Genomic DNA, 14,501 nt, shown 5'->3' on the forward strand with positions numbered 1-14,501 from the left:
ATTCTGGTACTTATAGTCCACCACCAGCAACCATAGTGACGGTGGGTAACTATAATGATTAGTACTTGGCCGCACGAATAAGCCTCCCTCTTCGGCATAAATCACAGGCGGAAAACGTAACTGCAGTGGATGGCTCTCAATTATTCTCTGGACCAGTAACGCAACACACCGAAAAAGTTATATTGATATGTCAAGATGGTCATCGAGAAGACATCTCTTTTGATCTTATTAGAGCACCACAGTTCCAGATGATCCTAGGAATGCCGAAGCTGGAGACCCATAATCACAGAATAGACTGGAAAACACAAGTGCTGACCATTCCGCAAGAATGCACCAAAACTTGTTATCATAAGGACCTGCAGAAACCCAAAATCAAGGCAAAAACACTTCTGGCTCTTGCGTGTGCCTTACCCCCGGAATATTTGGACTATCAAGACGTATTCCAAAAAGAACAAGCAAATACTTTGCCTCCACATAAACCCTACGACTGCCAGATCGACCTGATACCAGGGGCTCAAATTCCGTGCAGTCAAAAATGCTTTGACGGAGCAAGAAAATCAACACCTATGAACCTACCTAGATCAGTACCTAGTGAACGGAGTCCCTTGCATCCTCAGCGCACTTCTTCATACCCAACAAGGAAGGTGACCTCAGAATGTGCATCGGTTACAGGGAATTGAATCAAATTAAGGTTAAGAATAGATACACTCTGCCACTCATCCCAGAATTACTCGATCAGGTAAAGAGTGCTCAAATCTACACAAAACTAGACCTCCAGGGGGCCTATTATCTCGTACGTCTTAAAAGAGGCGACAAGTGGAAAACAGCATTCCGGACTAAATACTGACTTTTCGAATATCAGGTGATGCCCTTTGGGTTATGCAATGCACCAGCGGCATTCCAGTTCTTTACGAACAATGTACTCCATGAACTATTGGATGTCTGTGTTCTCGTTACGTTGATGATATCCTGATCTATTAGCAGTCCAAGGAGGATCATGTTGGCCATGTAAGAGCAGTGTTGGAAAAGCTCTGTCCGCACTGATTGTTTGCCAAACTAGAGAAATGCTCCTTCCACATCATGGAGGTCGAATTTTTGGGCTTCATGCTTACTCCACAAGGAGTTCACATGGACACACACAAGGTTGAAGCTATCCTCAAATGGCCATCCCCGACATCTATCAAAGGGGTACAAAGTGTACTGGGAGTTGCTAATTATTATAGATGATTTATACCACAATTATCACAGATCGTCCATCTGATCACATCCCTTCAAAAGAAGAATAAGACACATTATTTTGGACGGTCAAGGCTGAGAGTGCCTTTCAGGAATTAAAACAAGCCTTCACCTCAGCGCCCATACTTCGACATCCTCGGCCTGATCTACCCTATGTGGTTAAAACGGATGCCTCCAGTATTGCCATGGGAGCCGTGTTATCGCAAAGGGACCCTGAGACGGGGCAGCTCCATCCCATAGCATTTTGGTCCCGCAGGTTTTCTGCACCTGAAAAGCATTATGCAATTACTGACAAAGAGCTCCTGGCAATCAATGGAGCCTTCAGGACCTGGAGACACTACCTTTTAGAGGCAAAACATACCGTTACTGTTATTACTGATCACTATAATCTAAAATATTTTAAAAACAGCCAAGGCTCAATTCTCGCGTGAACTCTGTTGGGCTTTATTCTTTGCTGAGTACGATTTTGTAATAACCTTCCGACCAGGAGTGCGTAATTTTAAGGCAGACGCCCTATCGAGAATGGGAGAGGACAAGGGCGCCTTCAATCCATCCGACCCCATAGCCACTATTCCTGAGAAACGGATTCAACATCAGATAGCCGTAACTACTTGCTGGGAAGACTTAAAGACTGATCTCCAAACTGAGATGGACCTCATAGCCCAAAAGGAATGGTTGAGTAAGGGGGATCAATACTCCATCAGAAATAATCTGCCATATTTTCAGAGAAGACTATACGCACTAAAATATTAGCAAATTATCATGAGTCATTGGTGGAAGGACACCCTGGGATCGCTAAGACTAGAGCCAAAATCCATAAAAACCATTGGTGGTCCTCATGGAGGAAGGATGTGGCCCAATTTGTTACCACTTGCGGTGTCTGCGCTCAAAACAAATCCCAAAAATTAAACCCTGCAGGGCTGTTGAGACCATTAGGAGTACCGTCACCACCATGGCATACATTGTCAATGGACTTCATCACCGATCTGCCACCCTGTGATGGGTTTAATACAATACTGGTCGTGGTAGACCTACTGTCCAAAATGGCACATTTTATCCCACGGAAGGGACTTCCCACCGCTGCTACTATGGCCAAAGTGTTCCTATAACAGATCGTCTGACTACATGGTTTCCCATTCGTATTGGTTTCTGACCGGGGAACTCGTTTCGGCCTTCTGGAAAAGATGTTGTAAACTAGCCCAAATTGACCTCTGTCTTTCCACGAGTCACCATCCCCAAACCAATGGTCAAATGGAAAGGACGAACCAGACGCTAGAACGATACCTGAGATGTATGTTGCAATAAACAGTCCTGGAAAAACATCCTCTGGTTAAGTGAATTTGCATACAACAACTCTATTCATACCAGCACCGGACAGACCCCATTTTACATAATGAATGGTCGACACCCAAGAACATCTTCCTTTGATCCCCTTGATGAGTTGGAGATGCCAGCTGTTACATCATTGCATAAAGTAATCACTCTGTCCCTTAAAGAAGCTAATGAAAACTTGATCTGCGCTAAGGAGCAACCAAAGAAATTTGCAGACCAACATAGGAGAGAGGCTCCACAATATCACGTTGGGGATAAAGTGTGGTTAGCATCCAAAAACATTCCATTAAAAGGACCTCATGCCTTTTGGCCACGTTACCTGGGACCATACCCAATTAAAGCCACCATAAACCCTGCGTCCATGAAATTGGATTTACCAGCCAACATGCAAATTCACCCAGTTTTTCATGTCTCTCTTCTAAATCCAATGAAAACAGACACTCGAATTTCAACACCACTAGAGCCGGAGATCATTGCAGGTGAACTTGAGTATGAGGTAAAGAACATTCTGGACTCCAAGAAAGTTTGCTCAAAACTTTATTATCTCATTGATTGGGAGGGCTACAGGCCCCAGGACTGTATTTGGGAACCAGCTGAATTTGTCTATGCTCCACGACTCAAACAATTTCACCGGAACAACCCCACCAAACCGAGACCAGAGGGAAGGACAACCATGAGAGGGGCCTTGAGGGGGAGTGCTGTCATGGCCACTGGTCATGGGCCAGTTACTTCACATCCTGCAGGGTCCCAATGGACCCAGTATTAGGGCCTATGGCACCAAACTCATTACAAAGTGTGCTCTGCACACAGAATAGGTACATCTAACCTGGGTGGTGCCCTACCAATGCATTGAAGGCACATGCTGGAGGCAGGAGCAGTGGCAAGGTGGGGCTACAAGGTGGGGCTTAAGGGGAGTGGCTGGGGCCAGGCTAAATAAGCCAGCCCCACCCACATGCTGGCTCTTCGTGTTAGTCTGCTAGAGCAGCGTAACGCTTAATGCCGTTCAGCCCACACCACAGCGGACCACCCAAAGCCCCTGACCATGCCCTGCAGGCAGCCCACACCACAGGGCACCCCCTGCACCCCTGACCATGCCCCAAATGCAGCCCATACCACAGGGAACCCCCCTACACTTGTGACCATGCCCCGCAAGCACCTGACATCACAGGGGACCAACCTATAGCTTCATGCCCCGCAGGCAGCCCACACCACAGGGGACCACCCAACACCCCTGACCATGCCCTGCATGCAGCCCATCACCTCTGACCATGCCCCACAGGCAGCCCATCACCCCTGACCATGCCCCGCAGGGAATCCATCACCCCTGACCATGCTGCACAGGCAGCCCACATGGCACCATGCACCTGCAAGCCCCAACATGGACAGGCACTTGCCAGCAGGCCCCGACTCATGTCCCCCACCAGTGATGGGCACCTGCCAGCAGGCTCCGACTCATGTCCACCCACCAGTGACGGGCACCTGCCAGCAGGCTCCGACTCATGTCCACCCACCAGTGACGGGCACCTGCCAGCAGGCCCCGACTCATGTCCACCCACCAGTGACGGGCACCTGCAAGCAGGCTCCGACTCATGTCCACCCACCAGTGACGGGCACCTGCCAGCAGGCCCCGACTCATGTCCACCCACCAGTGACGGGCACCTGCAAGCAGGCCCCCACTCATGTCCACCTAACCAACATTGTCGCAACATACATTTAGCAAATGTCCACCCAAATCCCACCCCACGCTGCCCCCCCACAGTGCAACTCCACAACCATCCATTGTCCCCACTTCCCAGTACATGCCCCATGGTATGTCATTCACAGAAGCACACATGCTTGCACCCAAAGACATGGCCAACATGGCCACACACCATCGACACATGACTGAGGCAATGACGACTGACACATACACTAATGAGAGCAGACAACGCAAATATGTGAACTGATGAAAATATTAAAAAATTAAAAAAACAAAAGAAAAGCAACCATGCGAAGGAAAAAAAATGAATGTGAACATAACTGAAATGCAAAATTCATAAAAAGTGAGAAAAAAAAGCAAATACTGAAAGTGGTCCATGTCCAGAAACAAAAAATCAAATCAGAATTGTAAGGGTAAATAAAAGAAAACCATTCCATCATGGGTGTGAAAAACATAAAAGACAAAAATCCACTGTTGCAGCACTATTCATAATGAAAGTTGTTAGGGTCCATGATCCAAAAACCAAATGAAACCTAGTAAAAACCCTACCAAAATACAACTATGTACAAAAAGTGGAGCAATGTCCATCGACTCTTAAACATAAATGAAAGGAAACCTAAGCCTAATTAACTATATACAATGGCGGTGGGCTAGTCCTACAGTTCACCGTTTTTACCAAGAGTCTTGGCCACGGCATCATAGAATTCCGAGTCTATGTCCCGGAGGTGGGACTGTGCTCTGTCTTCGAGGGCTTGCAGGGACGCCGACATTCTCTCCACCAAATCCCTGCGAGTGTCTTTGAGAAACTGTGCCCGGCTCAATGCCCGCCCCATGGAGTTCTCGGCCCGGACCATGGTGAGCGTGCCATCTCTGTCCATCGCTGCTCTACATTCATTTGCTGGCCCATCCACTGCCACATGGAAGACATACATAGTTCAGGGTCCTCCTGCCCTTCTGCCGATGCTTGCCCTCGTGACGTTGTATGCCCCGACTCCGGACACCTCCTACGTTGTGCCTGGTGCTGGTGGCTCGATGTCATCTGCCTGTGCCACCACAACTCACTCCGATATGCTGACGACCCCCGGGGCTATCGTGGGCGTGACCTGCTCGAAGTTACCTGCTCATCCTCCATTGCCAGGGATCCTGTTGCTAGGGTGACCACCTCTGCTGAACCTCTGACTCCCGACTGTGGCAGGGATGGGATCTCCACCAGCCTGGCCGCGGTGGATGAGGCAGGTCCACAGGGTGCCCTGGTGCCATCTGGGCCAGAAGACGGCATGGAGGATGACTGGTGCATAGTGGGTGCATAGGAGGATAGGGTCGCAAGTGCGGCCAGTACATGGAGGAACCCTGCAACAATGCAGCATCATAGCCAGTTCTGAGTGGCACACAGCTGTTTGTGATGATGTGCGTTGTCCTTCCTGGAGTCATGCACATCATCATGAATCACACGTGTGCGCATCACCACACCGACTAGGACAGCCTCAACCCTGTCACGGATTGCCTCGTCCGCAGGTAGAGGAAGGTCAGTTGATGTGAACACTTGATCTACCTGCAGATCGGCATGGAATGAGGCATCCCTGCTGGTGCAGAGTGATAAAGTTGCAGAATCAGGGACAGGATTACGCACAGGCACCTCCGCAGCGACCTGTGCTGCTTCCTGCCCCTAGACTGCATCACTTGCACCAATGGAATCACCCCCACCAGGCCCCACATGTGGGTCTAATTCAACATCCTCCTCCTCCTCCTCACCCACCGCCGACCTGGATGCCTCTGCATCGTCTTTCGCATTGTCCTGCCCCTGTGGGGGCACACCTGTCCCTTCCGCTGCAGAGGAGCCCACTTCCAACCTTGGCCACTTGGGCCTCCCCTCGGCAGATGCGGCTGTAGTGCCGGACACGGCACCAGTACCCTTGCACCAAGAAGATGGCATAACCTGGGAAGGTGACTGTGCATTGCGTCTCTGGCCGATGGAGGCAACCCCGCCACTCTGCTCAACAGCGCCGTCTCCGTCCTCTTCTTCACTCGCAGCTGTGGAAAGGGAGACATTGAACACAAGCATCAGGGTACTGAACGTAAGTTTTCTAGACACAAAGCAAATGCACATGAATGGCACTGTCAAATGTCATAGACATCATCACCTTCCACAACACATGGGTCCTTGCAAGCAACACACATGCACATACACCACTGCACAGTCATGCATCTGTCTGTGTCCACCTCCCATCACAGTGCAATCATGGACAGATAGGCCACAACAGTCAATGCATGCATCGAGATGTGCATGTGTCATGCATCCATGGCGGTTCCCAGTCACACACTCACCACTCAGTAACACTCACATGTACAACATGCATGTCCATGAAGGTGACATCAGCATCCATGAGTCGCACAACAGACATGGCCACGAGCAGACACAGGCATGCAATCATGTGTGCATCATCACATGCAGGTGCACATCATGCATAGATACACACACCATTTTCGTTGCACACGCTTGACTGGACTCACATGCGTCACTGTCACGTCCCTGCACACAGACATCCATACATGGGGCATGCCAGACATACGTCTAAGGTGCACACACCTGATACCCCTCAACATGCACTATGCTGGAGATGAACACATAGACACTTACCACTCGACTCCGGACTGGTCTGCATCTCGAGGACCTGGTGGTGAATTGCTGGGTTAATGTCCTCCAAAACCCTCATCTGGATGTTGGTCAGCTGGTCCCGGCGCCCCACTTCTCCACGAGCATCAACGAGGCACCGGGCCTTCTTGAGGGCCCTGGACTTGAAGTCCTCCCAGCGCTTCAAGACACGGTCATAGTCGCAGGATGCGTTGATGGTATCCACAATGTCCTTCCTAATCCTCCTCTGTCCATCCCTGTCGAGGCGCAAACTTGAGAAGAGGGTATCATAATTCCCCAGGACTCGCTCCACGAGGATGCCAACTTCATTTCCAGTGAAGCTGGCAGCCCTCTGCCTCTCTGACTGGGGGTTGCCACTGGCCCCAGATGGTGTTGAGTCAGACATGGCAATTCGTGAGGCAGTTGTGGGTGGGCAACTTGGTCCTGGGTCTGGGCTGTCGAGCGATGATACACCAGTCGGGAATCTTCCTGGTCAGCAGAGGTGGTCACAGATACAGGATCCCTGGCAATGGCTTCTGTGCAGGCACCAAATAGCAGGGCATGTTGGCAGCAGGCAGGCTGGCAACAGCAAATGGCTCAGCGGCTGCTCAGGGATCTGGGGGGCAGATAAATGACCTTCTGGGCAGGAGCGTGGTCTTCTGTGTGTTGTCGCGTGGCCAGCTTGATGCAGAGTGAGTCCGCACTTGAAAAACAGAACGTGAGCATGTAATCTGAGGAAAGTCCCTTAGCGCGTAAGCGCGTATGTAACGTGACACATGCGGGCATTGCCTTCATGATGCACGCGGGAGTTGCCTTCGGAAGGGGTAAAAAAGGTCCATGCAGGTAAGCAGTTTGCTGTACGTGCATTTCGTGATGACCAACCGCTTGTGTTGCTTCTTCTTGTGGGTTCACACGCGATTACTTCACAGCGCTTAAAGTTCATACTTCTTGTTTTGTGGGGGAGTTGCCTAAGCGCACACGCACGTGTGTTTTTCTTTTCGACGCAAGGCAGACGGTGAGCCCTGCATGCTTATTTTCCCACTGTGGTTGCCCCTGTGTGTCGCGCAACTATTTTCGAGGTCAGAGTAGCCTGCGTGTTTCACAAGTACGTATTTTTTGTGTCCCTGGGTGCCACAGCGAACTGTGGGAGGTTTATCCCATGCACATGGGCTACCGGGTGTTGCGTGCACGTTTATTATCATTTTTTTGGGGTGCTTGAGCATTGCGTGAACCGTCTTATCACCAGGGGTCACAGACAGCTTTGCAGGAGCACAGGGGTGCATCTAACAATCCATATCCTGCCCACTTCACCCCAATTGGCAACATACCATCTGTGCCATGGTTGGGAGATGGTATGTTGCCAATGGGAAGGGCAGCAATGCTGGGTGACCTCCCACAGCTGGACGTGGTGGTTCACATGGACGGGGTGGCCAGGGAGTCCAGGGAGGACAAGGTGGATGTGGAAGGTGACGTGGCCAGGGTCTACCACCAGGGCAGGATGTCCAGTAACTTGCTGGAACAGCCATGCCACCACCCCCAGTGCCTCAGGGAGATGCTGCTGCTGCAGTCATCCCCAGTGCACAGCTTACCCGACAGGCAATGTCATCTGCTGGCACGGGCCACCAGGTGGTGGAAGCTGCAGATGCAGCTGTGGCAAACACCACCCAGGCTTGGGGTCAGCCAACGCAGGCTGCCTTGCCACAGGACTCCCAGGCAAATTTTCAGGGCAGGAAGACCAAGCCACGTGTGTCCAAGGTCACTGTGACCAAGCCACATGTTCCTGGGGCGGTTTTGACATCTCCTGCCCCAAGCAGCCAGGTGGTGGGAGCTTCATGGGCAGATGCAGCCGACACCACCCCGGCAGTGAGTCTGCCAGCCAGGACTGTGTCATTCACAGCCCTTGGCACTGAGGCGGTTGTGCTGCTGGGTCCTGGCCACAGCACCCAGCAGCCAATCACACAATCCAGGCCTTCCATCCTCATGCCAATTCAAACTCCCATTGGCCAGTCCAACATTGCCACTGCCCCAACTGACCTGAGCGGCATTTGCCTCTCAGGGTCTGCACAACCAGCCAAGAGGAGGAAGTGTGCTTCTGCGCATGAGGCTGTGACCCCAGTCACGGCATTGGCCTCCGGCACAGCAAGGAAGAGGCCTTTCAAAAAATAGGAGCAAGACTTCCTTGCGGACTACGTGTTGGCACACAACCGCGATATGCTGGTGGACGCAGGGCGCCATACTACGCCTGCCCAGCGTCAGGTCTACTAGCAGTTCCTTGTGGATGGTGTGAATGCAATGAGATATGAGAGGCACACAGCTCAGGATTTCCATAAATGTTGGACTGACCTCCGATGGTGTGGCCAGCACCACTCCCTGGGACTGGATACTGCAACCATTCTGGAAGCTGGGACTTCTTACTTGGGCGAGGCTGCTGTGGAAGGAGACACCTAAGCACTCCAGTAGGCTATTTAAACCACGCCCGATCAGAGCAACGTGCTTCGCGTTATTCTGCAATAGCAGCAGGACGCTCACCGTGTCAGCTCCAGAGAATCTGCAACTTCTGCATCTAGGGAAGAGAAAATCCGTAATCTTACCTTCTGAAATACCATCTTCGTCTTCTGCAGCATCTGAGAAGGGAAAAGAACACCAGGTTAGCACGAGATAAAACCAGCGCAGCACTTACCCAGTCCATCGGTGCATCTCAAGCCACGGGCTGCAGCTTTCCATTTTTTGGCACCCTGTGGAAGCAAGGACATTGGTTAGTAAACCTCCGTGAAACTTTCCTTTCCTGCGCTGCATTCTTCTCGCCTCCGCCGACGCTGCTACTCGCTTCTGCAAAACAAAAGGACATCATTAAGAAATACAAGACTCCATCTATACGCACGTGTTTTGGGCAGCTCTCATCTTTCTCACTCCTCGGCGCATTCCTCGACATCTATTTTCTACCCAGCTGCTTCTGCAACCTGAAAAAGGAAAAGAGACATTAAGAAGTGCTTTTAACTTCGAATTGACATTTTCTACTTACTTGCCTGCAATACCTTCGCCATTCCATCGCCCTCCGGACCTCCATATTCAAGCAACCGCCGTTCGTGCTGCTAACGACGGCCTAGCTCCAAATCTTCATCCTCTGCGACCAAGAGACTGGACAATTAACCAGTGAAGTAACTGGCTTCGGCGCCCCTGCACAGACGCAGGACGGAGAGCTCCGCTTTCACCTACATAAGGTGAGCACATTTGGCCTACGAACTACTTGGGGAGTACCAGGAAGGGAAGTCAGCTTGCCCAGTCAGGCTTGTATATCCTTATTAACCCCTTGCTCTCATAATTGCAGACACCTCACCCTTCAGAACAAGATCTCAGTGAGGAGAGGGCCTTTCCAGGGTGGCATTCGAGGCCTGCGCGTGACCCTAAAAGACTCCGAGAACCCCCAGCCCAGACCTGCGCCTCCGAGGGATTCAGGTGAGCGTTACAACTGGTGGCTCTGCACTCAGCTATTGCTGCTGACACACAGGCCAACAGGGAAGCCATGAGGGAAGATGACTCCTCCGTCAGAAGTACTCTGGGTGCACTCATCATGGCCCAGTATGAACGGGCAGAGCAGAGGATGGTGCAGCTTGAATGCACACTCTCGGCTGAACTCCATGCAAGCCGGGAGGAGGTCCGTCTGGCACGTCAGGCCTCCCTGGCAAAACTCTGTGTAACACATGCGTCCTTGCAGGAGGAACTCCGTGTTACACGTGAGGTGGTGCATGGGGACCTCTGTGCCATATTCATGCAGAACCAGGCTCACCAGGCCCGCATGCTTGCTGCCATTGAGAGGCTTGCTGGGGCTATGGGTGGTCAGGCACCTGTGCCATGTGCACCTCCTGATGTACAACCGGGGGTGGGGGGACGACCTATCTCTCACTCAGGTCATGCCGTGAAGAGCATTAGCCCACAGAGGATTTTTCTTTAGTCTCAACGTTGACACATGTGGGTGTTGAGGTGCACCCTTCACCTCCCCCCTCCTGGGTGGCCCCCCCACACATCTGGGTCCACTATGGCCATTTTTATTTTTTGTCTATTGTGCATTTATGTTGCAGTGTGGTGCTATGTGGCATCCAATGGAATCCACTGTGTGTTCTAGCTGGCCCCTACAGGCTTGTCTTGTGTTTGTGTTTGTGCTTGTGGCCCGGACACATATGCCACTCCTGATTCCCCTTTCCAGGGTCTCGCAAGGATGGCACAGTGTGACAGTAACTTACACAGAGGCACTGGACTTCAGTCATATCTGTGGCCAGTCTAAAGTCCAACTTGTGTATACAACCCTAGTGGGGATTCATGATGGTTTCTCCAGTACATGGTTGGACTGCATTTTGTGAGTATATTGTTGACTGTGCATGATTTCATTTTGCTAATTCATGAATTGCCTTGTCTATACATTGTTATGCACTTCATGCTGTATGCAGTCCCATGCCCACTTTAGCTGTCAAGGCCACTCTCATGATTGTAGGGAGACGTGAGGTGGCAATGTCACATTGAGGTACTTGTGATATGGTATTTACTCACTGTCTGACATTGTGACTGTTGGGTCCTGTGCTCATGATGTGTTATGCTGGGAAATTGAATTGATAGTCCTGTGTTGGCTTTGCGTATGATGTATCACAGGATCAGCAATATGTTTCTGTTGCAGATTTGTGGTTAACATGTAAAATGTATGCTACACTGTGTGCTCATGCATTTCCCATGCTAACATGCATTGAATCACCCTGAAAATACACCCCCACAACACACAGCACACCCCAAGCCCACCCCCACCCCAACATCCTGTAACATGCTATGTCCCTGTTGCACATGTTCACATTGACTTTCATGATCATGAACTGGCGCTGCTAGCTCATTTTTTTCCTTTGTTTTTTAATGGAGCTGCAGGGTTTTCCAGGCCACTGACACCACTCACTGCACTGTGTGGTGTAGTGAGCAGGGTGTTGCAGGGGACAACCCTGCAGCACCCATATTTTCTTTTCTTTTTTGGGATTCCCTGAAATGCATGCCACCAAAAGGTTCAAGGTTTTGCTGTTCAGGCGAATGCATTTACGTACTTTTAGCATATGTTGGATGTTTTTGCTCACTCTTTTCTTCAGAGTGCATGTCTGAGGGGATTGTCTGTGGCCTGTTTCCATTTGGAACAGTGCACTTTGTGACAGCTGTGTCATGTGTGTTGATATTGTTATTGAGGTTTTCACATTGCATGCCATGCCATGGTATGTGGGATGGGTGACCTGGGGTTGAGGGAGGTTTAGGTGACATACCAGAATTTGGATGTGCTATTTTGTATGGGGGTTTGGAATCTGTGACTTGAATGTGTGTCTTTTGGTCACACAGGATTGTGTTTGTTTAAGTGGCTGTTTAAGCACACAATGCTGCAATTCCAAAGACACATTATCAGGGTGTTAAGGTTGTGACAGTTGATTGTCCCTTTGTCATCATCGATTGTCATCTGGAATGTGCCAGCCCTGTGTGCACTCCACAGGGGGGGAGTTTAGGTGAAAAATGTAGCCACAAGCTGGGTACGGGCTGCCTTACCCTTTCCCATCCCATGCACAGCAGCCGTGCGTGTGGTTGGGGATGTGGGGGCCCCACCCTGTCCACTGGTACGCCTCGCTGAGTTGCAACGTTGTGCAGGACACATGCTGCCACAATGATCCTGCACACTACTGGGGGCGCATATAGTAGCTGCCCCACAGAGCGGTCAAGGGAGCGAAAACGTGACTTGAGCACTCCGAATGTTTGTTCCACTATGCCCCAGGTTGCAATATGTGATGCGTTGTATCTTACCTGGGGTGGTGTGGTGGGGTCCGCTTTGGCTTCATCATGTGGGTGATCAGAGGGTAGGCACTGTCCCCTGGGGAAGTGATAATGGTTGTCATTAGTTGGGTTTGTTTATTTGTCTGTCACATGCATACAGGCGCACATGCATTTGTACTCACCAATGAGCCATGTATTGCCATGCCTCCCAGCTTCCAAGTCCCGGTGTTTGTTTGTTTGTTTATTTTATTTGTATCACGCACCTGACCCGGAGGTAATTGGGCGCTAAAGGATAGTAATGGTTACATGGCATAGTATAGACAGTTGTGTACATTAATACAGTTTGACCATTCAAGGAAAAATTGCAATGGTACATATATACATATTAAACATACATATTATACATTGGGTCATAGCAGTAGTACAGGATGGATGACACATATACTTGTGCAGACCACCTAGCGGTTAGTGGTATCAAGAGCTGTTATTTTAGGGCTGACATTCTGTATATGAAACTGTCATGGGTGGACCCGGGATAGTTTGCATAGAGAGAGGTCATGATTCCCTTGGCATCGCATACAACCTGCACCATGGACGTCATTTCATTAACATGCCAGGGGTAGCGGAAGTGAGATCACACGACCTTTGACCAGGAAGTGATGTAATTTGACCCACCCCAAAGTGATATAGCGGGAAGCTATGGAACACGACCTTTCCCCTGTTGACAAAACAGGGAGAGGCATCACGTAGCATTGTACACTACGAAAAATATGGTTACGATATCACTATAATGTGATGTACATTTCATACAGGAATGGATCGCCATATGTATCATTAAGATCAGTGTGCATAGGCCCATATTACCAAATTACTGTGAATGCAAGCAGACGTCCGTGACCAAATGATAATGATGTGCTATTATACAGCACTTACGCTAAAGCGCTTTATATAGAAAAAATATACACCCAATTTCACCCAACCTGTGTTGGTACTCATTTATCAACCTCAGAAGGATGAAAGGCTGAGTTGAGGCGTTTAAGCACAGACTAAATCAGTGACTCACCCCCTGAAGTGTGCCTGAAATAAACCTTTAATGAGTCTAGCAATTATTGTATAAAATTTCAGAAAGACACATTATTTTGTATTCCTATTCTTTCTTATTTAGGGCCAGTGCTGAAAGTGTTAGACTTGTGGCACTCCTGTTCTTATTTTTTTTTAAGGGGCCTGAAAAAGAAAGCCAGCCACTCCAGAAGTAAAGAGCCACATGGTGCTGGCCGCAGCCCAGGAAACTGCATTACAAAAAAAAAAAAAGAAATAATCAAAAAATTCAAATTTTTGTTTTAACCAGAGGCCGTGAGGGAGACCACAGAGGTTGCAAGGAAGACCTCAGGGGTCGCAGTTGCGACCTCTGGCAACCCCTAAATGACATCCCTGACATGCACATTGATGGAATGCCAGTGCTTGTGGTTGCAATAGATATGCTCAGTTGCCCTAGGAGGACGTAGAGCCACATGGGTGCTATCAATGGCACCGAGCACTCTGGGGAAGTGTGCCACCCCGTAAAAGTCATGGACCACGGCCTGCCTTTCTAGTGGTGTTCTGGGCATGCATATGTGCCTGCAGACTGAGGGGCGTGTAGTCATGATTGCCAAGACCTGGTGTAGGCAGCGTGATTGCGTGGCCTGTGAGACGCCCCCAACTATGGTAGTTGTCTATTGACACAGTGGACAAGAAATGTAGGACATTGAGCACCTTTTCTAAGGGGCTCAGTGCTTGGGAGCACAAGGTGAGTGATGTGAGGTCATCCTCCCACTCAGT

Source organism: Ambystoma mexicanum, chromosome 8 (assembly GCF_040938575.1).
Source record: "Ambystoma mexicanum isolate Mex_15411 chromosome 8, UKY_AmexF1_1, whole genome shotgun sequence".
Classification (NCBI taxonomy): Eukaryota; Metazoa; Chordata; class Amphibia; order Caudata; family Ambystomatidae; genus Ambystoma; species Ambystoma mexicanum.